The sequence below is a fragment of the Pogona vitticeps genome, chromosome 2 (genome assembly GCF_051106095.1).
Source record: "Pogona vitticeps strain Pit_001003342236 chromosome 2, PviZW2.1, whole genome shotgun sequence".
Lineage (NCBI taxonomy): Eukaryota > Metazoa > Chordata > Lepidosauria > Squamata > Agamidae > Pogona > Pogona vitticeps.
Window position 1 is genome coordinate 72,279,344 of NC_135784.1, and position 25,108 is coordinate 72,304,451.

The 25,108-nt window shown below is 41.5% G+C and overlaps 1 protein-coding gene across 7 annotated transcripts in view; it reads left to right on the plus strand.

Moving 5' to 3' along the window:
- Positions 1 to 5,418: 5,418 nt before the first annotated feature.
- RAF1 (Raf-1 proto-oncogene, serine/threonine kinase) overlaps positions 5,419 to 25,108 on the plus strand; it is a 126,305-nt gene continuing 106,615 nt past the window's right edge. For 3 of the 7 annotated variants that reach the window (XM_072989710.2, XM_078385398.1, XM_078385401.1), the window contains exon 1: positions 5,419 to 5,875. The gene's annotated coding sequence lies outside the window, so the exon portion shown is untranslated. The remainder of the gene's footprint in view (positions 5,876 to 25,108) is intronic. The other 4 variants (XM_072989707.2, XM_078385394.1, XM_078385395.1 and 1 more) reach the window with 2 other exon arrangements.

The following is a 25,108-nucleotide window of genomic DNA, read 5'->3' on the forward strand; positions in this document are numbered from 1 at the left end:
TACCTTTGAGCTCCAGTTTCAAGTCCGTGGAGGTCACGACTTGGGCCTTCCTTCTGAACAAACCTTGAAAGAAGTTTAAAAAGAAACTGTTCTGCTTCTCAAAACGTGGTATCTACCATGGGTGGCTTTTTGAAGGCTGGTATGAGGCTGCTCTAAGTTAGTATGCAAGCTACGCCCATGTATTGCGTGGGTTTATTCTTTTGTCATCATGTTTATTGCTTTTGTAGTTTTCTGTGTCATTGCATTTGTATGTAAAACTGCACTGAGCCATGAAAATAAACTAATAAATAAAGTAAATACAATGTATAAGTTACCACTATCACAGGCTGTCCTTGCGTTGAAGTGTGTGAAACCATATTGGGATCAGAGCCTGTGAATCTAGCCATTTAAATAGGGACAGGATAAAAGTAGCTCAGATGATAGCTTTTGAAATAGGAGAGAACTATGCAGGTCAATACCTCAGCTCAGCCCACCTCTACAAGCAGGCAGACAGTGAAAAGTATTACAGTGCTGCCTCGCTTAGCGATTGCTTCGTTTAACGATGTATTCACTTAGCGATGGGATTTTTTGAGGAATTTTCCACATCGTTTAACGATGTTCTCTATGGGTGATTTTCACTTAACGATGTCTGTTTTCACTCATTTAAAAGTGTCTTAACATGTTTGAAACCTGTTTTAAATGCTTGGAATCGTTAGTGCACCTTGTAAAACATTTGCAAACTTAATTTTTGGTGAATTTCCCCCCCTCCATTGGAATGCATTGAACAGACAGTTCAATGCATTCCAATGGGGGGGGGGGAATTCACCAAAAATTAACGAAGACTCAGAACAAAGCCAAATTAAGTTTGCAAATGTTTTACAAGGTGCACTAACGATTCCAAGCATTTAAAACAGGTTTCAAACATGTTAAGACACTTTTAAATGAGTGAAAACGGACATCGTAAAGCCATTGAAATGCATTGAATAGGCTTCAATGCATTCCAACGGGGGAAACATTGTTTCGCTTAGTGATTTTTCCTATGGCGATTTTCGCTTAAGGACGGTAATCCGTTCTCATTGGAACGGATTAACCTGCTTTCAATGTATTCCTATGGGAAATGGTGTTTCGCTTAGCGATGTTTTCCCATAGCGATGTGGTTTTTTTGAACCAATTAACATTGTTAAGCGAGGCACTACTGTACCTGGATCATGATTTCCTGGATCTGTTTTCACGTCAGCCAGGCCAGTGATCATTCTTGTCTCACTACACTGAGATCACTTTTACTTCAAAATGTCCAGTTCCTGTTTCTTGTTCTCCTTCCATTACCGCCCCCTCCCCCAGGAAGCAAGGTCATTGTGGGAAAAATGTTACAGCTGTTTATAAATGCAGGAGGGATGACAGTGTGGGGAACAATCTTTCACAGAGATCAGTTGTAAGGCACTGTTTACCAGCAGAGATAACACTGCATATTGAGAGTAAAACATACTCAGACTTGGCCGAATAGCAGCAGAGCTGGTGTTTACACCAGTGTGCAAGATTCACTATTAATATAAATATTTATATGCCCAGTGTTTATGAGCTTTGTGGGTGTCCATCTTTCACATAAATTGACCACACTGGTATTTATGAGCAGGGATGCAGCTAATGGTTCTTTTCAGAAAACCTGTGTGATTGTTTTGGTCCAGAGATGTGTGTGCTTCAGCCCTTTTAGATCCTGGAAGGAGAAGTCTTTTAACATGTGGATTGTTACTTTCTGTTGAAACTGCTCAGCACATTGATCTCTCGATCAGGGTGACGAAAGACACAGACCAAGTGGAGTTTCCTGGGCAAGAAACATTCTCCTTTCTAGCTCTTAGGATGCAGTCCTAAACACACTTTCTAGGAGGTGAGCCTCACGGGACAAAACAAGACTTTCCTCTAAGTAAATATATTTTACATTGCACCATTAGACTTGTAACTGGATTGTTAACTAGCAGACAAGCCTTGACATGTCCCTGGACATTCAACGTCCCAAAGGATGAAGGTTAGTTTATAACCTGTGGTCACATAAATTATCCACCATAAGCAAAATAGACAGCTTTGGTTTCTCCCCTTGTTCTGGCCAGAGATAGTATATGGCCATGAGCAGAATACATAACTTGATTATGATTATAGCATTGTCTGCCTAAAAAACTGGATCACAATAATCAGGGGAAATAATGGGTGGGATCCAGAACAAATGAATTACTGTACACTTTAGTCCTGTGGACTTCATTGATACAAGGTTGTTAAGTAGCCAGCTATATGAACCTGATGTTCCATGGATTTCAATTTGAATAACATAATATTCCCTCAACTAGTTTTCCCAATACTTCCCATCATATTCATATGGCTAAGGATGATAGGAAGGGTAATGCTTGCTGATGATGGGAGGTATCATATTGTTAAAGGCTGTCAGATTCTGAAAGGATAATTGAAGTATAATTGACTTCCTATGGATCCCATTCATTAAGATCCTATGGATCCCATTTATTAGTGAAATTTGTGAATATGTTCCTTTCTGGAGAAGCATGTGTTGGTTAACAGTTTAAAGATAACTTGACACCTATACGTTTATACAGCAAGTTAACAGCAAATGCTACAGCGCCTTGTATGTCTGCTGTCAAACTGGTGGCTTTTAACAGTAACCAGTCATTGCTTCTCCTATGAACTATATACAGACTATGTACTATATACACTATGAACTATATACAGACTTGTAAATGACTCTCTCTTAGCGCATCCCCCTATTTTCCAGCCACGTTAGTGGGTGTAACTTAGCAACAGGGCTGGGCAAATGATAATGTGCTGCAGCATGCTATTTTAACACTGAATTTATTTTGAAAATCCGTTTTAAAAGTTTGCACCCAAATGTTTTCCTGCTGATGTTTTTATGAAAACTGAAGAGAGTTTTGACATGAAATATAGAGTGATTTCAAAAGCCACTCTGCTGAAATGGTGTTTACTGGTAGGCTAATTCTGGAGTTGTGCTGAAATGACAAGATATGGTGAAATATTGATAGAGTGAAGTATTGATGCAAATATCCAAACCAGACTAGACAAGGCTGTCTCGTTTGCTTTGTGGTGCTATCATATCCGTTCAGCAATGAATAAGTCTGAATTTTGTGAGCTCTGAAGAAGTCAGAAGAATAGGGCGGAGGGGGGAACAGAAGAATAATTATTTGATGCCAGCCTCCTATGGAAGCCCTCCGAATAGTCAGTGAACAAAGAGTGAAACACCTAGTATAGAACAATCCATGTCAAGTGTTCATGGTATTGAAATATACAGGAGCTTTCTGGGTGGCCTCTAATATTGAGGTCCTTCAGAGTCAACTTGAGAGATGATGCAAGGGGAATTTAGAAGGATCAATATTTTGTTACTACAGATGAGTATAGGTTATTTTCACACAATGCTTATGTATTTAAAGGCAATGGATGAATGTTACTCTGTTTCTTAGAGCTCATCTGACTGGTCATTTTGGAAGTGGGCTGGTGCAGGCTAAATAGGGTTGCTTGGCATTAGGTGGAGGTGCAATCTGCCATTTGGTACAATCCTCACATATTGGAGCTTAAGTGACCCTTTTTGGTCTGGCTCCTTCTGTTTTGAATTTCCAATATCATGCAATTAAGAAGCAAGTCACTTCGGTATATCAATAAACTGAACATTTCCTCTGCTTCCTGGGGAAGTGAAAAAGATTTTAGGACTGACCAACGCTGATGTGCTGCATCACTTGTAATTTTGTTTAAAATTGTCTTGCCTGAAGAGCAATTTGAGAAATTGCCTTCAGCTGGATCACATAGCAGACAAAGTGAAGGACCATCATCCTCACAGCATCCATGACCTCCATTCACTTCACTGATCAATTAGAGCAGTCCAAAGAACCTCTTGCCACACCTTGTGACTATATCCTTATTCTAGGGGAAGGGAGGGAAGCAATGTATGCATGTTCATGTGACTCTGCCCCCCCCCTGCGCACAGGGCTCCTTCTCCTTTGTGCACCCACAGTGATAGTTTTCAGTCCCTTTGGTTCCAGGGCTGAAAAGTAGCAGCAATATTGGAGTGAAGTAACCCAAACACCCAGGCACATGAAGAGTCTGCAGCTCAGATGGCAAGCTGGCTGAGGAATGATGGGAAGAGCCTGGTGGTGCAGTAGTTAAACTGCTGTACTACAGCCAAAACTGTGCTCATGACCTGGAGTTCAATCCCAGGTATCCGGCTCAAGGCTGACTCAGCCTTCTATCTTTCCAAGGTTGGTAAAATGAGTAAAATTAGCTTGTGGGGGGGCAATGTGTAGCCTGCATAATTAACTTATAAACTGCCCAGAGGTTGCTTTAAGTGCTATGAGGTGGTATATAAGCAGCATGTTCTGCTTGACTTTAAAAAAAAGTATAGCCCAATACACCTGGATGGTACCAAGATAGGGAAGGATGTTTTACTGGAACTCTTTCTGCCTTGGAAGGAGGAAGCATACTGCCAGAATCTAATACCTCAATCAGTGGCATATCAGTGGTAAGTTTAGAAGTGCAAGTCTTCATCATACCTGTCTCCATCACCAGCTCCCCACATTCCCAGTCCCTGCGTAAGAGCCCAGAAACATAGGCTGCTAGATCAGTCCAGGTCAACAAATGAGGGGCAGGTTGTTTTTAAATGAATCCTCTCTGAATGAGACTGGTGGTCAGTATGGAGAATGAACCTACAACCTTGGGGTTATCACTAGCTCTAATTGCCCGCTGGAGACAAAGCCACTCACAGATACTTCACATTACAACCTGGACAGTTTGTAAGAATATATTATTCCTTGGAAATGCAGCTACACTCAGAGGGAGCAGGGAAGACTTGGGGAGGTGGTAAATGTGGTCATAAACCCTGCTGTTCAAACAGTCCCAGGATGTAAGTCCTGTGAGCCCTGATGCCACTATACCACATGTATACAGCTTTTGCTTCTTTTGTCAGTGGGATGATCATTTACACAACACCCCAAAAGAAGATACTGATGTGCATAATTTTTCTAACTGAAGATAAAACTAGAAATGATGTCTAGAATTCAGACAGAGTAAGGAAGGCAGTGATCAGGTGACGAGGGTGCTAACTGTGGATGGGCAGCTTCAAGGCCCTTGATCTCCCTTCTTATGGTTCTTCCACTTCGAATCAGGCTTGGACTGGAAATTGGGCAGCACTTGAAACACAGGACACATTCTTCTGGCAGTCTTTCCTTCTTGACGTTCTAGACTTGATTGTAAAACAGAGGCATCACAACTGCTTTTGTTTCGCTCAGTGTGTGAAAAGCTGGTGCCCTCCGTGAAGTGCTGACAGAGCCCAGGCTGCAATTTCTGGCACTCGAGGGCTTGGCTTGGGATCCGGTTACACTGGATGGTGTCATTGCAGCCTCTTGCAAGCCACAGTATTATACTGAGAGTCTAAAAATAAGAAAGTGAGCAAAGAGTGGAGCCAAAGCAAGCAAACAAGGTATTAAAATGGAGGCGGGAGGGAGGAGGGGAGGGAAAGACGAGAGGGGAGACGTTATAAAACAAGATCACACAAAACACGCAGCAGCTCCAGAGAACGTAGAAAAGTCCAGATAGTATTTAAATGGTTGCTGTAGGCCGACTGCCTTGTTTGTTTGTCAAGAGTACAGCAGCCATGTGATCCGCTTGAGCGGCTGGCCGATCTGCTTGGGAATCTGGGAAAGGCAAATTGAGCTGTCTGTCTTGGGCCTGGCGACCCATCCTCCTGTTTCAACATCAGCTGCACCTTCTCTTCAGCTCTGCTGAGCCTCTTGCGCTTGTTCAGGAGCTCTCAAAGCAAATCAGATTGTGTTGCAGACGGCCTCTCTCTTGATCAGCCTTTTAAGAGGTTAAGCTCCTGAGACATCTGTGGGTAAGTCTCAAGTTGGCTTACTCTTTGGTAATGGCAGTAGTGCCTGGCAAAGGTTTTTAAACTGTCTTTGCGGTTTTGTGCATTCTTTTATGGGGTATTTTTATGTAGCACCTGTTGAAGCAAAATGCCCCAGATTGAGCATGGATAATTAGTGTTGTGTTAAATCACATGGATCATGACTTTGTTAGCAGTGCTTGTAGCACATTTTTATGACTACAGTATATGAAATGTATGATATAAATTTTTCCTAGGGGAAAATTAAATTATTGTAGAAGTTTACATTTCTGTCTCGGTTGAGGACTTTACACCATAATAACTATTAAGACTAAGATGTGTTCTTTGTTAGAACCAAGTTTTACACAAACAAGCAAGGAAAATTAAGATTTTGTTCTAATGTTTCTTTTTTCCTTTCTTTTATTTTGATTTCGATCTGATAATTTATTATTTTTAAAGAAATTCTGAGCGGCCAAGATTGCTGCATAAGAGCTCTCTTGTCTGAAGGAGTAATGGTTTTAATTACTGATAATTAGATTAGTCTTTGCATTTAATGCAGATGCAGCAATCTGAGCATCAAATTTACATGTGCAAGCATAAAATTTATTGCCCAGTTGCACCCTTATCTGGATAAGAGAGGCCTAACAACAGTGGTTGATGTAGTAGTAGCCTCTAAAATAAACTACTGGAATGCTCTCTATGTAGGGCTGCCATTGAAGTCTGTACAGAAACTTCAGAAGGTCCAAAATGCGGCAGCCAGACTTATAATAGGAACTAGCAGATATAAACACATCTCCCCAGTCTTGGCACGCCTTCACTGGCTCTCTGTTAGTTTCCATGCCCAATTTATGGTGTTGGTCATGACCTATAAAGCCTTTAACAGTTTAGGACCTCAATATTTGGCAGCACGTCTCTCCCACAAAGTAGCTACCTGTTCTACCTGCTCACCACAGCGCTTGATGTTAAGAATTGTAACACCCAAAACAGCCAGCACAAAGAACCAAGCTTTCTCAGCCATGGCCCCTTCCTTCTGGAATAAGCTTCTTAGAGAGTTTTGCCTGGCACCATCCTTTTCTGTTTTTGGGAAGTTAATTAAGACCAAGTTATATAAATCTGCCTTCTACTAGTGTGAATATTATCCTGAGATGTTCAAATGGATTTTAATTTCTGTATTTTTATATAAAGGTAGTTTTAACTAGCAACAGGATTTATTGTATTTTCTTTGTTCTCATCATATGATGCTTTTGTGTATTGTGAACCACCTAGAGAGTAGCAACACTAATCAGGCTACATAGACGACGACAACAACAACAACAACAAATGTTACATTGGAAAGGGGGGGAGGAAGCTTTCCCTTGCTTTTCACAATGTATCTCCACAAACTGCCCTCAAGCAAAATGCTGATTTGGTGCTACGTGTAAACATAATTGTCCACTTTAGATCACTTGATGTGCATGAGTTTCTCTTTATCCAAATCTGAGCCACATGGTCCTTCCTCACACTTACAAATTGGTGACAAGGGGTTTATCTGCAGAGCACATTTCTCTCATTTGAATACATATGAGTTTCTAAGAAAACAGGGTGCAGGAAATAATGTTTTGAGTTTTGTAAGATCACCATATTATTTTGAAGTGAATAATAAGTACCAAATCACTTTTAAAAAATGGGTGCCAAGCTTTATACCAAACTGTAGAACTGTGAGAGATCTGTGGGTTGAAATACACAGGGTCTCATGGGGGGTGGGGGGACAAAAGGAGGAGACTGGTGCAAAACAGGGAATCTCCACTGCCATGTAAGTGGTTTTCTCTCAGTTGATCCAATATTAGATTATGGTCCTTGAGAAAAAAAAAAGTCTCTTGCAAGACTTTCTAAAGAAAGATGACCTTCAGACACTCCTTACCCCCAAGGCTCTCCAGTTGTTTGAATAGAACCCCACCATGCTTTCTACGGGACTGGAGCAAATCTGGATTTGAGATATGTGGAGCTGCCACAATCACATCTAGTTTGGCACTCAATTATAAAGCAGCTTCATATTTTTGTATTTAAATCAGTTCATTGTAGGAGCCTTTTGAGAGGAGTCCCTTAGGGCACTGGTTCTTAACCTTTGTTACTCAGATGTTTTTGGACTGCAACTCCCAGAAGCCTTCACCATCAGCTCTGTTGGCTGGGGTTTCTGGGAGCTGCAGTTCAAAAGCACCTGAGTAACAAAGGTTAAGAACCACAGCCTCCGGGGACCATCACCACAGCTACATTGCTATTCCTTTTGACTGGCTTGTGAACAACAATCCTGAAAACAGTACTCTAGCCTATCCTCATGATTCGCACCCCACTGGAGAAAGGGCAGTTTGCATAGCATGGGTATGCTAGTGAAGTAGCAGAACAAAGCTTCATTTTACAGGTATAGAATATGGAGATTTCTCCAATAGACTTTTTTTCTGGCACCTATAACCCAGTACAAGACCAGATGAGAGAAAATTACTCTAGGGAAAGTCGGTAGTGAGGATTCACCAATGTACCTTTTTTGATTTGTCTTTATAACACTGCCGGGTGAGGAGGCTATGCTATTATGAATCCCCCTGGTGCCTTGTTGACTGTGTCCATTTTTGTTCTGTAGTAAACACAAGGCTGTTTCACAAGCTCTAGTAGCCTCCCCCTAACTGATACCTTGCAGGTGTTCTGGACTAAAATCCCCTCGACCATTGGTCATACTATCTGAGAATGGTGGGATATGTAATCCTTGGAGAGGCTCAGGTTGGAAAAGATTGCTGTGAGGGATCTGGCAAATTTATGATGTCTACATGGCTCAATGGGCTGGAATCCCACTGCTTGATTTCATATCCTTGTGGCAAATTACTGCTCTTTAAGGAGGCACATTCCTGGGTGAAGGACAATTTGCACCACAACCTAAGTGATTTCCCTTATGAAAATGTAAATCAGTAACAGGATTCTGACTAACGGCTATCGGGGGTAGTTGATTGAGATATGCATGTGTAGAGAATATATGTGTCTCTGTGTGTATATATCTCTGAACATCAAATGTTTGGGAATGTACAAGGTATCTGAAGGCCACTTTAAATTATACCCAAGAAGGATGCAACTACAAAGTGGGAAAAATGCGGATTTATGTTCTGTGAGGTCATACCTGGAAAGTCAGGTTTTCCTAGGTTAATTTGATTCAGACAACCACAAATAAACCTGGTTAGGGCTGGATTACAACAATTGAGGTTGGATGGAAAATGTGAGCAGAAGGTTTAAGGGAAAAATATATAGAAGGCGCCATGGATAGGGACTTGAGTCATGACACTTGGTGTCAAGTCAGACTTAAGTCACATGAGTAGCTTGACTTGGAATCGATTTGGGTTTTTCCCACCAATGATTTGGACTCAACTCCTGACTTGGAACCCACCCATCACCTTCTTTTTTTCTGGGGGAAAAAGCTTGTTTTCAATAGGGATTCAGACTTGGGGTTTGGGATTCGGGGGTTGGTACCAATGATTCGGACTCGGAACCTGGAGCCCAAACCTCCCAACATCCTTGGAAGGTCGTTCTCTGATGTGAAAAGAAATAGCTGAGAACACGTTCTATAAAGTATTCCCCCCCCCAAATGTATGCACTTACATTTAATAAAAAGAAAAACCATGTGTAAAGTAACAAATGTAATATGAAGGCTACCATCCAAAACAGAAATGAAATGCACTTAATTAACCCCACTGACGTCAATGGGTGAACTATCTGGCTGGCTGTTGGATAGGCGCCTCTTGGCTGGTGGCCTCAAATGTATGTCTGTGCTGGGTGGGTGCTGACTCTGTTCTGAAGTACTGTAACTAGTTTTTAAAATGTTGCCAGTGCATATTTAAAGCACAGTGATCTGTTCTTAACATACAAGTTCTATAGGAATTAACAGATTACTGTATTTGTGGTCTATAAAAGACAGTAGCCACTAGAATCTGACTAATCCACAATCATTCACTTCCATGTGGGAACCAAAACAGTGCAGCATCACCGTTTTAGTGTAAAGCACAATTGACTGGTATGTGCAATGATGAGTGACAACCTTATCACATATTGAGGTGTTACAAGTGCTACCTGTGGCCAATAATATTTTTCATTTCTGTTATGCATTTCACATATTGAAAATATTTCATATATGTTATCTTGGAAATCCCTTGCAATAACTCCCTGAGGCAGAGGTGCAGAGTCAGTCCCTCAATTTCCTTAGCCTTGCTTTAAGGGGCAAACTTTGGTGAGTTTGGGAACTGATCTCCTACCTTCAGGAATTGCTAGGAACTGCAGAAACTACAACAAATTCAAAGTGTGTGTGTGTGTGTGTGTGTGTGTGTGTGTGTGTGTTTTCCCTAGAAAGTCAATTTTCAGTTTTGACAAATAAGTATTCTTTAGTATTAAGCAAAGCTGGTGCACCTTTGACCTATAGGTGGATAGAAGAGGCTGAAGAAAATAATGCATCTTTATAGGTTAGTGGTATAATTTACAGTCAAAGTAACACATGAATCAGAAACATCTTGGCTCACCTGTCCCATGAGAGTACTCTCTCCAGTTCAGGTTACCAGTAAATTCTCTATAGACACAGAAAATATCCTCAGAATGGTCTGGCATAGAACCTGTCAGTGCCTCACCAATTAAAAAAAAAAACTATGCACGCACAATTTCTGCCTGCAAATCTTCTTTAGCATATTCAAAGTATTTGGAACAACTGTTTGTCACGTCATACATCTTTACTCTAATGAATTCAAAGCACTGGACATGGATCTGTTTGTCCTCACTAGATCCTTTCAACAAACTCATCAGGTAGATCAAGTTGAGTGCGCCCGAGATTATTCAATTGGATTCATTGCTCGATGGGGACTAAACCCTGGATCCCCATGGTGTAACATTCAAAGGGGCTGGGCGGGGTGGGGGTGGGGATCCATTTTCCACCATTATTTTGATCACTGTTCAAATTAAGTCAAAGATATGCTAGTTTTTTTAAAAAAAATCATTTAAAATGAGTGTGGGTATTTTTTTAAAATTCAGAGTAAACAGTGTCATAAGCTCTTATTGTATATTAGGGTAGGGTTGGGGTTTTTCTAGATATTTTGGATTTCAACAAGCAGAATACAGTGGGGTCTTGACTTGAGAACTTAATCCGTATTGGAAGGCGGTTCTCAAGTCAAAAAGTTCTCAGGTCAAATCTGCATTTCCCATAGGAATGCATTGAAAACCATTTGATCCGTATCTGCTCTTTTCCGTCCATAGAAACTAATGGGAAGCTGCTATTCCGCCTTTGACCACTAGAGGGGGATATTTTGTTTCTTTTTTTCTTAGGTCAAGAAAGGTTCAGGGAAGGCAGGGAAAATACAGTCCAGGCAGTACCAGGCAGTCCGAAGACTGTCTCCCAATGCACTCTCTAAACGCTGGGAGGAGTGAGGAAGCAGACAGGCACCCTTTTCACTGGCCAACAGTTAACTGAAAGTTCACTTTTTGCACTTTCCCTGCCTCCCACATGGGTTTTTTTCAGTTCTTAACTCAAATCTAAGTACTTAAGTCAAGTCAATATTTTCCTGTGAGAGCGGTTCTTAAGTCAAAAAGTTCTTAACTCAAGCCGTTCTTAAGTCAAGACCCCACTGTATGGCTGATGGCAATGGACTGTAGAAGTTGTAGTCCCCCCCCCCCCCAAGAAAAAGCTGGATAGACCAAGGTTCTCACTTCTGGTTCATGTCAGTGTCAAGAATCCCTGCCTCAGGAGTTCACAAATATAAATCTTCTCACAGCAGGTTGCCAAAAAGGAACTCTCTCATGCTTCAAGCACCTCAAATATCTTTATAAGAAACAGCAACTCATCAGCAAAAGCTTTTGTGCAGGGTGAAGGGGAAAAAAACACCTGCCCAGTATCTGTGTGTTATACAGCTGTTAAAGAAACAGGGGCCCTAAGCGGAGAACGGGCTCGCCTTTTCCACAGTTACCCTGCAGTGTCCTTGGAATGCTGCCTTACATCATCATGTTAGGCATTTGCATTGTGCAGCAGCTGGTACACCCACCTTTTCTACATTAGTTGGCCAATGCGGAAAGTGTCAGGTCAGCCCATTCCTGCTTTTCATCATCTTCTCTCAGCACCAGGCCTTGCTACGTTTAAAAGGCATGTCTGTACGGTAGTGCATGCAATTCTAATGGCGCGAGTGACAGGGACCGCCGTAGGCTGCCTGTCACAGATATATACGCTGCGGGACGTGTGTTACTTTTGCATTCTCAGGATTGATTTGAGTGATAAATATATGAGAAGTTGTACATGTTTTTTTTTAAAAATGAAGAAGTAAACATCTAGTACTGCTTGATTCTAGGGGTGGGTGTGTTCCAAATCACGAGCCGAGTTTGAGTAATTGGGGGAAACAACAACAACCCTGAGTTGAGTCTGAGAGTCGAGACTTAAGTCTGACTTGACAGTGAATCCTGCGACTTGAGTCCCATCCCTGCTATGCACCTTAATTTGAGCCAAGGCCTATCAAAACTTAGCCTGGGAGGAGCTTGGAGGTAAGAACCCAGTGCTTTTAAGCAAATCCAGATGTTCTTTTCACCCTAAATTGCATCCCATCCATGTTTCTGCTATTAGAGAGCATGCATACAGATGTTCATTCTTTAATCCAAAATACTTATACCCTGCCTTTCCCCTCAAGAGGACCCAAAGTCACTTACAAATTTAAAACAAATATTAAAAATTGTGTATGTGCCTTTTAGGGCAGGGATGAGCAACATGTAGCTCATGGGTGACATGCAGAAAAAACTATTTGGGCTCAGAAAATTTCTTTGTGCTCTCTCTAGGGGATTTTGGGGGAAAGTTGTCATGTTTCAAAGGATGGCCAGGTCCCTTGCCTCTCCACATGCCTTTCATAAGGAATACTACTGGGGATACGACATTATAGGAGTGATGATTAGGGTGACCACATACAGAGCACCAACAAGCAAGTACTAAAGAGGGCACAGATGCTGATTTGTGCATAGGGAAACAAATGTGAAGATAATTGCTGTAATTTAAACAGAAATATAATAGTGGGGGAAATTGTACCAGGAGACCTATCTGTCCAGCTGTTCTGCCACATACTAGTATTTCTTTACTTAAAATATACTTACCCTGCCTTTCTCCCTAAAAAGACTGATGGGTACCTGGTTCTTACGGCTTTTTTTTGTCCTTAAACCACTGGGTGGATTGGACTGTCCTTTAAACAAAAGATGCTGCAAAACCGAGACTGATCCGGTGTGGAGTAGGATCCTTGGCTGCCTTGGTTGGGGTTACCAGGTCTCAGGGCAACAGCTGGGATTTCGGAGAATTGCTATGCCTCTCTGGGTGAAGGAAGGTTTTCTGTGTAATGTGGCATTAAAGCCTAGGCGCTCAGACCCACCCATTTCCAGCTGGCAGCTAGGTTCAGGGCTCAGCGCAAACATAGTTTTTATATACAGTATACTGTTCCTGTGCAATATTGGCACACCAGAAAGCCAGGAGGAGGAGGATTGGGGGGAAAGCCAGTGCATACATGTTTTTGGACTGACTTTGCCATTTGAAACAGGGCAGGGTAGGAGCACCAGCACTGCAGCTTGCGAGCACTCTTGTCACACGAGCATCAGCCACAGCAGTGCAGGACTTATTAGAGAAACTCCCTTTGGCTGGCAGGGAGCTTTCCCACAAGCCCCAGCAACAGTGTTTAGCCTAGAGAAATTTCCCATGTGTTTTGTGTGCTGTAAAATAAGGCAGGATGGCACGCAAGTCCTTGTGGAAATGAGAGCAACCACAGAAGCAGCCAGGCACATTTTATTTGGTTACTTGGGTTTTAGCTGGATTCTGGGTCTTGCCTAGATTAGGGTTGCCAGATACATGGGTACCAAAAGGAGGACATGGAAAGACAAAGAAGAGGACAGAGGACGTATTCAGTGTTTCATTTGAATTGTTCTGGATTAAACCCGCAATTAATATTACAATAATTGCCAATAAATGTCTCTTAGTGAACTGACCAAGATGTTAAAAAATAAAAATAAATTCAATGGAGGCTTCTTTCAAAACACTAAAAAAATTATTTAAACAGCCAATTGTACCCAAACCCACCCTGGCCTGGCTGCGGGATCCCCAGCCGCTTGCACTCTGCACAGGCTCAGAGGTCTGCACAGGCTCAGAGGCAACCTTGCTAATCGGGATGCCCAAACAAGGCTCCAGTGCAGGCAGGGAAAAAGTGACTTTGGGCAAAGCCAAACGAGGCAGCCTCCCCTCTCCCAAGGGTCATAGGTTCAAGTGTGGGAGTCCCTGAAAGGGACTTTGAACACACAGTCTGGGCGCTCACCTTCCCATCGATGCGCTCGGGCACTGCTTGCTCCTGCCTGGCTCAGCGGGTGGCGCTCCATTCGCACTGCCTTTCTGGGCTCCATGTGGGCTAGGCGGGCATGGCGGATCACTGAGCAGCCACCACCGCCGCAGGAGGGGGCAAGGGCTGCACTCCCATGCCCAGTAATGGAGGACAGGCAGGCAGGTGGATGGGGACAGGGAAAGACAGGGGGAAGGGGGTCCTTCCACCTCTCCCCTCCCATCCAAAATTATAACAGAAACTATACAAAATCCTGACATTTTAAAGGTTTTTATATTTGCCTGCCGAATGGAGGACATTAGGCTGACATCTGGCAACCCTAGCCTAGATTCTTCTTATGGATGGTTCCAAGTTAAGCTAGCCTCAGTTCCCATCCCATGCCCGCCTCACCTCTGTACCATCACAAGGGCCCACCCCAATCTCAGAGCTGGGCCCTGAAATTTCAAGAACGGAATGGTGTCAACCTCACAATTCCAACCCTCATTCCTAGGAGATAACCCAGCATTAAGCAACAGGGTGAAGTTGTTGATCTTGTAAAGAACCTCTTTAGCTCTGAGGAGTTTTTCCTGTACCAGAATGTAAGCAGCTGAACTTTTTATTTGGTTGATGTGTTCTACAATAATTTATCAATTTTATGGCTGCGTCAAAACGTGCATTAAATTTCATATTCAAGTGCTGCATTTCTCATGTAGAGTGCTGAAAACCTGCCTGCCTGATATTTGTGCCGCCATGTTAGAACCTACTACCATAAAAGGGAGGCTTAATTTCACTCCCTCTCTCTGGCTTTGCAAATGATACAGGATTCAGTAAAACACATTTTGTCCCAAATGAGGTCTCAAAGGGAGATGTGCATTGGGACAAAGTCAAAACAACAAGCCATATCAGTAGCAGAGCTATCTAGGTTAGTAAAATAAATAAATAAATAAATAAATAAATAAATAAATAAATAAATAAATAAATACATAAATAAATAAATAAATGAATGAATGAATGAATGAATGAATGAATGAATGAATGAATGAATAAATAAATAAATAAATACATAAATAAATACATAAATAAATGAATGAATAAATAAATGAAAGAGAAGTGCAAATACTTTTTCTTGCCTAAGGTTCATGACAGTTCCTGGGAAGGTTTTTTGAGCATGTGGAAGGTTTTTCAGATAGACCTGGGCTAGCCTCTTAGAGGTTGTAAAAAACTTTGGGTGGAGAGACAAGATTAAAAGGGGTGTCCTCCTGTGGAATTTAGCAGTCACTTGATCTGGTTTCTGTGGGTTTCAAGGCCAAATCTAAACACACAGGTCCCTAGGGCAGAGTGATAAAAACAGAAGTCAGACAATGGCAGCTAGTCATTTTAAATAGCGGTGGTCAGATCTTTTCTTCCTCCTGCACTTCCTTCACCTCCTGCATGACCACCTTGCCTTCTTTCACCTCTTGTGTTACTTCTTGTAAGGGACTGCCAGTGGATGTGCTTTATGGAAGATTCTAGCACTTATAATCCCCCCCCCAAAAGGATTTTTTCCAAGTCATTGTGGTAAAAGAAAACAAGCAGCTAAAGGAGCTTCTCTCATGACACAGAAAAGTGGGTGTATTCCTACATTTGGTGTCCACGGGATAGCAATCTTGGTTTCTCCTCACTGCTTACTGCCATTTGGGCTCCACAGGGAGAGAGGGAGCCCTCAGAAGTCACAACCAAACACCTAAATTAGATTCTTATGCAGCCTTTCATGGGTACAGCAGAGGAAGGGGGGGGGGAAGATGATGGTCCCCACTTCCATCATCCCAAAACCTAGTCAAGGTGAAAATTAGTCCCAATGGCAGGTGGTAGGCAACAATGGGTGGTGGCCCTGGCCATCTGCTGGTCTTTGCCTTTCTCTGCTCATCACGTATCCAGGTGCCGTGGGAAGGGTGGCTTTAAAAGTCACCTTCGGGGGCTAGGTGGGCAGGCAGTGAGCAAGTCCCTTTGAGCAGCAGGTGGCCAGGATTTGTTTTCACCTCCTTCTCCTTCACCTTCTTTGTCCTGGGATGTTGCGGAAATGGGTGCCTTGTTGCCACCTTTTTCTTCTTGTGCTCCACTGAACGAACCAGCAGCAGCAACAAAAAAGGAAAAGGACTGCACTGCTTGAATGCCTGCCTCTGTGCCTCCCCCTTTGTTTCAGGCTCATGATCGATATGCAGTGCCCAACCCAGCGCCCTCTCAGCTTTACTTCCCTAACTCACCCTGACTGAATTTTCAGGCACCCTCCACCAGTGTTTTTAGATCTTCAGTTTGGGAAACCAGTGATTTGCAGTATATAAGAAAAGAATAAAATCATTCAGTTCGGAGGAAATTTGCAGGTCATTTGGGTAAAATACCACAAAAGCTTCTGCAGCCCTTCTCATGATTTGGGGGAGAATGGTCTAGTCTTGGGTTCCTTTGCGGAAAGAAGGCAAGGTATAAATACGGTAATTTTTAATGTTGTCTAGCATTGTGCCTGGCAGAGCTGAGACAAGGTTCATCCGGGATGTGCCCTGCCTCTGGCTGCGACAATTTTTCTCATGCTGTGATGACTGAATGTTAATATGTTCCCTAGATGTGTTGTGCCCCTTATGCCTCCCTGCCCATTGAAAAGGCCCTACTCTTCAGTTCCTTTCCTGGTCCTTTGATGTAGCATTCGATTATTCTTATACATGAGCTCTCGTACATGCAGCAGGCTAGGTGCAAATGGAGTTAGACCAGACAGATTCACACTTGAGCTCTGCCATTCTCTTCTTGACATTCGTTCTAACTCAAGCCCAGTTGGTACTAAATGTGGTTTCACAATAAAATCCATCAAATACTTCTTATGCATCTGGAGCTACATTTTTTAATTAATTGGATCCTTTCCTTAAACACTCAAAGACTTAAGTAGTTAGAGAAATATTGGCCTCAGTAAGTCAATGAGCTGACATACTTATTTGTCCATATTCTTCTGTGACCTGGATAGCCTTGTTTAACCTAAATACGAAACCTAGTTACAGCCCTCCAGTAGTCATTTTAGGTGAAGCCACCTCCCAGTCTCATCAGCAGTGGTAGGGTTAGGTATTCTTTGGGTGTATCAGACACTTTGTTTAGCTCTGGGCATGTGAGATGAAAAATTACAGGTTAGTTAAGGAGTTCAAAAGGGAGAGAAATGGAACATAATTGGGTCAGGTCATTATGATCATTTGCACTGAAACCAGCTCCACAGCATTCTGAGACCTGGGCTGCCTTCCAAATTCCAGGAAAAGAAACAGGAGGGGCAGTGAGAGATGCAAATGCACTCAGTACAGTATATATAGATTTGATTTTGAAATGACAGAAACAATTTTTTTAGGTTCAAATGAAGAGATAGATGAGCAGTTAGTTACTACGACATACAAGTGAGGAAAATATAATCTAGTCTCCCCCCCCCTTTCTTGTTTTGCTTGAGTATTCATACTAACAAGTTGAATTACAAAAATAGCTGCAAAATTGAAATATGGTATATTCAGAGGTGGCTCTAGATTACTTGTACTGGCAAGGCTTTTGCAGGTACTACAGGTTTTATGGAATGTGCATGGGGTTGGCTTTGGCTTTTAAGGTGATGGTACGTGCAGGTTTGTCCATCTGAGACAATCCACTTTGCATTTAATTAGTTTTCCTTTCGTTCTTTATGAAGAAAGCACCACAGTACAATTAATAAATCTATCAGATGAGTTTCACCCAATAATTAATTTAACAACGTGATAAAAATGTTACAGCTAGCGTTACAAATTCTCCAAGGTCTTTTTTTTTCAACACTGAGCATTATGGTCTAAAAATGTTTTTAATATTTGTATAATTTGGTAAGCGTGTGGTTTGTAATAAAAACTGAATACTACAACTCATTGCAAAAATGCATGAACATGCACTGTTAACTTATATATTAGGTTAGAAGCCAAATTGACACTTTGCTACATCCCCAGTTACAGACACACGCAGGAATCTTGAATTTTTTTCTTCAGTTAATGTGGATTTCTGCAGCCTACCTAACTTACCACTGGCAAGCACCAGTGTGCAGGGGGTGGGTGGGAACAGACTGAAGCATCCCATGTGGATTGGATGTCGCTGTCTATGCCAGACTTTCACTTGACACCTGTCTTTGGATAGACGATACATGCAGTGCAAAAACAAACAACAAGACTGAATTGCTTCACAAATGTGAAGTAATGTGGCTGAAAGATAAAAAAAATTAAAAGGTAGTGTGACACTAAACAAATTGGAGTTTCTGAGCCCCCAAAATAGAGGTTTGGGGATAAAGGACGGGAAAAGAAGCATGAAGTGGGATTGGCTGGTTATTGTCTACTGGCAGGTGGTAAAAAAGAGGTGGTAAAAATCAAATGTGGTGTTGTGTAGATAGAGTGATGAAATAGGACTCAGGAGACCTGGGGTGGAATCTCCAGGAAACTCACAAGGGAGGGAGGTAAAGGCAAAGGCAAAGGTTCCCCTTGACAATTTGTCCAGTCGTGTCCGAATCTAGGGGACTGTTCTCATCTCCATTTCCAAGCCCTAGAGCCAGCGTTGGTCCAAAGACAATCTTCCGTGGTCACGTGGCCAGTGCGACTAGACATGGAATGCTGTTACCTTCCCACCGTGGTGGTACCTATTTATCTACTTGCATTTTGCATGCTTTTGAACCGCTAGGTTGGCGGGAGCTAGGACAAGCGATGGGGGCTCATTCTGTCGTGTGGATTTGATCTTACGACTGCAGGTGTTCTGACCTTCCAGCACAGAGGATTCTGCGGTTTAACCTGCAGCTCCACCACGTCCTAATACAAAATCCTTCTTGAATATCTCACAGTGAAATCCCTTTTGGTATCACTGTAAGTTGGTTCCAACTTTACAGCACATAATGCACGGGCCCGCACAAACAAAAATCAAAAGGTAAATACGACCTGCATTTTCCTTGAGAATCCTGAATTTGATCGGGAATATGAAACATAGATTTAAAGGCCAATATACAGAGTGGTCAGGTTGGACGTGGGGATGTGTCCATATGCATCACTGATGAGAGAAGAAAATCCACACAGAATTAAATGAGACATGCAGATCCAGCAAGAGGATGTTGTGCTAGTCTTACCAAAGGCTGGCTTAGAACAAGGTGATGGGGAAGGAAGGCTTCATTTGCTGGAAGTCTGTGTCTTAGGTTAGTATTTTTTCAAAAAGCATCCAATAGGGCCAATAAAAGTGAGCAACTCTCTTCAAAGTGCTTATTCAAAGACAAACAGCAGTCTATCAGTTTGGTTAACTGTGAAGGTAAGCACAATAATCAACATATCTAATCTTGGAAGGGAGCCTACAAGCCATTCAAGCTGACACTTCCTCCTCAGGCAAGATTTTCTTTCCCAGTAACAGTTAGTAAACTCTGAGGCAATGCCTTTGACGTAATTGACATTATATGGATTACTTTGCAAGTAATCCATATAATGTCATTCTGTCCTCACCAACTAATTTAAATTTGTCACTTTTGCATTTCTCACCATTGAGTGTCGGTGACTGATCAGAAAAGACTAGGCTAGACTTCATTCTATGCTTCTGATAGCAGTCTGATCAGCATAAATCAACTGAAGAAACTTTTCACAACCTCTAGATAAGCATTATAATCTGTCAATGTTTATCGAGCCGAGTTGTTCTTGGAAAAACAACGAGTTATGCAACTCCACCACAGAGTGATAGATCATCTACATGATGATCAATTGATCACTCTGTTTCACACTGCTGCTTTCAGATTTCCTCCAAGTTTACCTCTGTAGTTGCACATTCACAACCGTTGTGGTGTAGTGAAGAGATTGTTAGAACAGGATTCAGGATACCTGATTCTAACCTCTGCATGGCCATCAGAACTCACTAGGGTAAGGCCAGTAATGGTATACTGCTCTTTGGACATACATTAAGGACCTGGTTAGGGTTGGTTGCCAATCCGTTTATGGGCACAATTCAAAGTGCTGGTACTAACTGATAAAGCACTAAAACGGCGTTGGCCCAAGCTATCTCAAGGACCGCATCCCCTTTATGAGTAAAGGTGGATTTCATGGAGACAGGGGAGAGGGCCTTCTCTGTTGCTGCTCCCAGACTTTGGAACTCCTTCCCACAAGAGGCCAGACAGGCTCTACCTTTGCTGCCCTTCTGCAAGCAGACAAAGTCCTTTCTCTTCAGGCAAGCTTTTCTTCAGTGACTAGCTGCCTGAGTGGGATTGTTAAATGGATTGTTGTACCTTACTGCTTTGAATGTGGTTTTAGTGTTGTTTTTGTTTACTGCGTAGTATGGTGCTTGACCCTTTCTAGTATTTGTATACTTGCCTTTTTAAGCTTGTATTTTAATGATGTCAGCTGTCTCAGGTCCTATTTCAGGAAAAAGTTGAGACAAAAATATTTTAAACAAATAATAAATCAAAATGACTTGATGGCATAGAACAAACAAAAGTTACACATTGATATACAGATGCAGCTGGGTAATGACTGATCATGCTTTCTTTAGTATATACATATACGTTTGTACAAAATTGGTTCACAGTGTTCTATGTTCACAAAACTGGAAAACTCACCAGGATTAAGATATGTGGATTTTCCCACAGCATGTGATAACTGCATACTTAGACGTCAGTAACACAATTTCTTGGAGGAGGCACAAACCCCATGTTATCCATGTGTGGTTAAATCCCAATAGCTGTTATGTGTGAGGGAAAAGCAGGTTAATGAAAGGAGGTTTTCGGTGAAAAACAGTTCTTTATATTACACTGACCTGCAGGGCCAGCCCAAGCTCCCCCATCACCTGAAACGTAGGCACAGTGTCCCAGGGAAGCTTTCTCCCACAATGCCTGGCTCAAAGAATCTGGTACTTAGAGAACAGCCATGGTGCAAAACAGCAACAGTAGCAGTGGGGACCCTATCAGGCAGTGGTGAGTCTGCTGTTCATCAGGAAAAAGGTGATCTACAAATGATACTAAATAATTAAAATAAGTAAATAAAGAATGTTCCACTGCAGTCCTGCTTTGGCACTTTCTTATTTTACTCTTTATTAGAAGTTGTTTCAGGTCATTGATCCTTTCTGCACATCTTAAACTACTGATGTTTCTTCCATCAGTTTTAACTCTTCCTTTATCTGAATCAAGTCCATCTTTCAGTATAATTTATTCTGTGTACAGATTGAATAGTAGGGAGACCAAATACACCCTTGTCTGATACCTTTTCATATTGGAAACCATTATCTTTCTCCATCTTCTGTCGCAGCAGTAGCTTCGTGTTCGCAATACAGATTTCATGTCAAGATAATCAAGTGCTGAGACACACCCATTTCTTTCAGAACAACCCAACATTTCTAACAATCCACACAGTCATTAGTTAGGTCATTAATGATAGTGCTATTTGTACTGGTTGTTTGCTCTTTCTCAGTAGTTGATTGAGTACTTTCTAACTTTGGAGTCTCATCTTGCAGCACTATCTCTTATTTCATTTTGGACTGTCAGAAAGAATTTTATAAAACTTGTACATATTTTCAGTCAGAGGGAGGCAGTGTTCTCTGAGAGGGAATGTAATCTGAAATAGTCAGTTTTACAGCTGAGAGGAGCAGTACCTACTCACAATTTATCTGTACATAACCTCAGTTACAGAAAACCTTTACATCTATGTTCATCTTTCTTCCTAAAGGAAAGACCCAGCAGGTCAGCTTTGCTCCCAAAACAATTCACTTATTTAGGAAGGGTGGAATGTAAAACAATATGTTGCAGTTGTGAAACCATGGATAGACAGTAATGTTTCAGTAGTGATATTTTAGAGCCATAAACCTATAGCATGTACTGTATACATATTTATTCTGCCTGTTCTCCCCCATTGTGCCAGGCTGTTGCCTTAAATGGGACTGGAGACGTGTAGTTCTCAAAATGTTGTATTGTACCATACCTCCCATCAGGTCCGGCTAACATAGCCAATCTTGTGGGATGATGAGAATTACAGTCCAGCAAAATCCAGAGAGCTGTTAATTGTCCTCTGATGCTTTAAGCCAGTGGTTCTTGACCGCTTCTTTACCACGGACCCCCTTTAAATATCTTTTGTTCCCATGAACCATCAAGATGTAACTCAAGGTTTAAAACCCTAAAGTGCATCAAATATTTATTCAGAGTTTCTCATTAAGGGTCTCATTGATATTCCTTGCTATACAGTAATGGCAACACTTTTTTAGACGACTGAAAGAAGTTACATTGTCCTGTGAACAGGATGCACCCTCATCAACTGCATAAGTTCTTTAACATCTGAAATTCAGCCAGTGAACCATTCTGAGGCTCAGCTAAAACGTACTGTTGGAAAATTCACTAGGATAATATCAAAAAGTCAATTTACCTGAAAATAACCAAACAGTTTTATTAGCAGAAATTGAAGAAGAAACATGATCACGAAGTCCATCTGAACACTCACTATGTCATGTGCTGCCTTTCAGTCATTCAGCATCAATCACTTGCATATTCTCTCCATGTGGGGAAATATCAAACAGTTATTTGCTATCGAAGTTATTTTCATTACCAATTTTTACTTTTGTTTGTTTTTAAAGGAAGCGGTAGGTTATAAAAGCCAAGTTTTACACAAACAAGCAAGGGAAATTAAGATTTTATACATTTCTTTCTTTCTTTCTTTTTTAATTGCAGAATATAATAACAGTTCTTCAAGCCTTTATGGACTCTCTGTGAGGACATTATGGCCCCCCAGGGGTCCTCACGCCACAGGTTAAGAACCTCTGCTTTAAGCTGAAATTTGTTAGGTTTGTTTAAAATTATGCCTTCTTTCTTAATTTACTTCCTTGTGTCCTGACTATCCCAAAAATAGTTCCATAATTCTAAGGGCAATTCTATTTCTTCTTAAAACTGTTTCTGTACTTATTAATAGTATGCCCCGAAGAAGCAGGTTGTTGCTCCTAAAAAAGTTATATTTGTGTGTGTGTACTTATTCCACTCTGTTCTTGTTTCTACTTAATCTGACACCAGTGATTTTTACAACCACAGAATAAGATGTGGAGATTGTCATTTGCAGTAGTGAGGATTTCTGAGTTAGGAAATTAATAATAAAAACAAAGGGATTTAATGGAATATCTCTGGACTGCTTAAGGCTGTTTGAACTCCAATACATTTTTTTCCTTGACAAATCAGGTTAGGAAGATGGGCAACTCCCTGCAGTTTAAACAGCATAGTAAATGGCAAGAGATTATGGGAGTTGCAGGCTGGCATAGTTTCCCATCATTTGTCTTAAAACAACATAGAGCAAACTGTTATTTATACAAAGCAGTAGCAGCTGCAACACTACTTTCCAAATCAGGTTAGGGTGATGGGGCAAGAAAAGTGCCATCATCCCCACAGATCCAATGCAGATCACCTAGGATCCCCTGCCACAGCATTTTCAACCCACAGAAAGGAGGGGCCCACCTACTTTAGGATTCTGCCTCAGGAATTTTTTGCACCCTTCCCTTCACATGTTCTGTTATGCCTCTCCCTCATAAGGGAAGGGTATCCTATTGTTTAGACACCATTTCTTTAACCAATATCCAGGGGGGAAATGAAAGAAAACCTGAAATTAGTTACAAGTCACACTACCATCACTGTTGTAAGTAATCTGTGTTGTAAGTAATGTAGAGCAAAAGGTTTTTGATTTATGACTCTGTCTTTACTAGAAATGAGTAACATATTTTCCCTCTCCTGGTCTTCAGTATAGTTTGTAAAGTTTCTTTTTTTCACTGTTCTAATGAGGACTACAGATCTAGTTACGCACCATGGAATTCAGATAGCCTAGAATTCAAATTCAAGTCAATAAAGTAACGCAAACGAAAGTTTCATGCTTTTCTATATGCCCTTGGATATGGGAAACAATTGTGAAAAGGCCAATAGTTAACAAGGACATGGTGTGTTCATCTTTTGGAGCAGCTGATTTTCTGTCAGAATGTGTGGGTTTCGCCCTTCTCCATGACAGACTGTGTCAGCCAATTAAGCTTTTATAATGTTACCTCCATGGAAAATGATAGCATGCTAAAAGCGTAGCATCATTAACTTTCCATGCTGGTTGAATGTTTTTAGTAGCATTGACCTTTCATGCATTCAGGCTCCCAAAATTAAACCGGAAGGCTGTACATCAGATTGCTCAACAGTAAATAAGATGGATGAGTTACATGAGCTTATTGTTCATTATACAACATTCAAGTTACTGTACATGGGAATTAGGACTCAGGATGGTAATGTACGTATGTGTCAAGAAATTGCTTTTGAGAACTCTGTAGCCTTGAAGAATGAAGCTGACATGGCAAATGTTAATGCTCAAATTATCAGAGGATCTCATATAAACACATCTTATAGTAAATCCCAGGGATACACTCACATAGCATAAATAATTATGCAAAGCTAGTGCAATCAAGTCTAATTGTTACTTCAAATATGGGGGTATGACCAGGGAAAACAATTCTTTATGATTGCCTTCAGAAGCCTCGAGATACCTTCAAATAACCATGAAAGGAACTCAGTTTGCTTGGCAGTCATATGCTGCTGTAGATGAGAAGAAGAGATGTTAAGGAAGAAAATAAAAATAAGAGTATTTTTCTTAGCGGCTGCTGCTGTCTAATGCATGGACTTCCCCTGTCAGCCAGCTGCCATTTTGGCTTCTCATTGCAGAATGAGTGCAAGAAAATTTACAGCAGCCAAACCAGGATTTTCCTGCCCCATGTTGTCTCCTTTACTTCAATCAAAGTTGTGTTGGCATTCATAATACCACTTGTTGAAGCTTGAACATAACACTCTTCTGCATTTGTGCTCTTAATCTCTCAGTTTTGAGAGTCCCCCCCTCCCTCAGTGTAGGCTTCTCTATAGGCTACAGTTGTGCCCATGATGCCTGTTTCTTCACAAGAC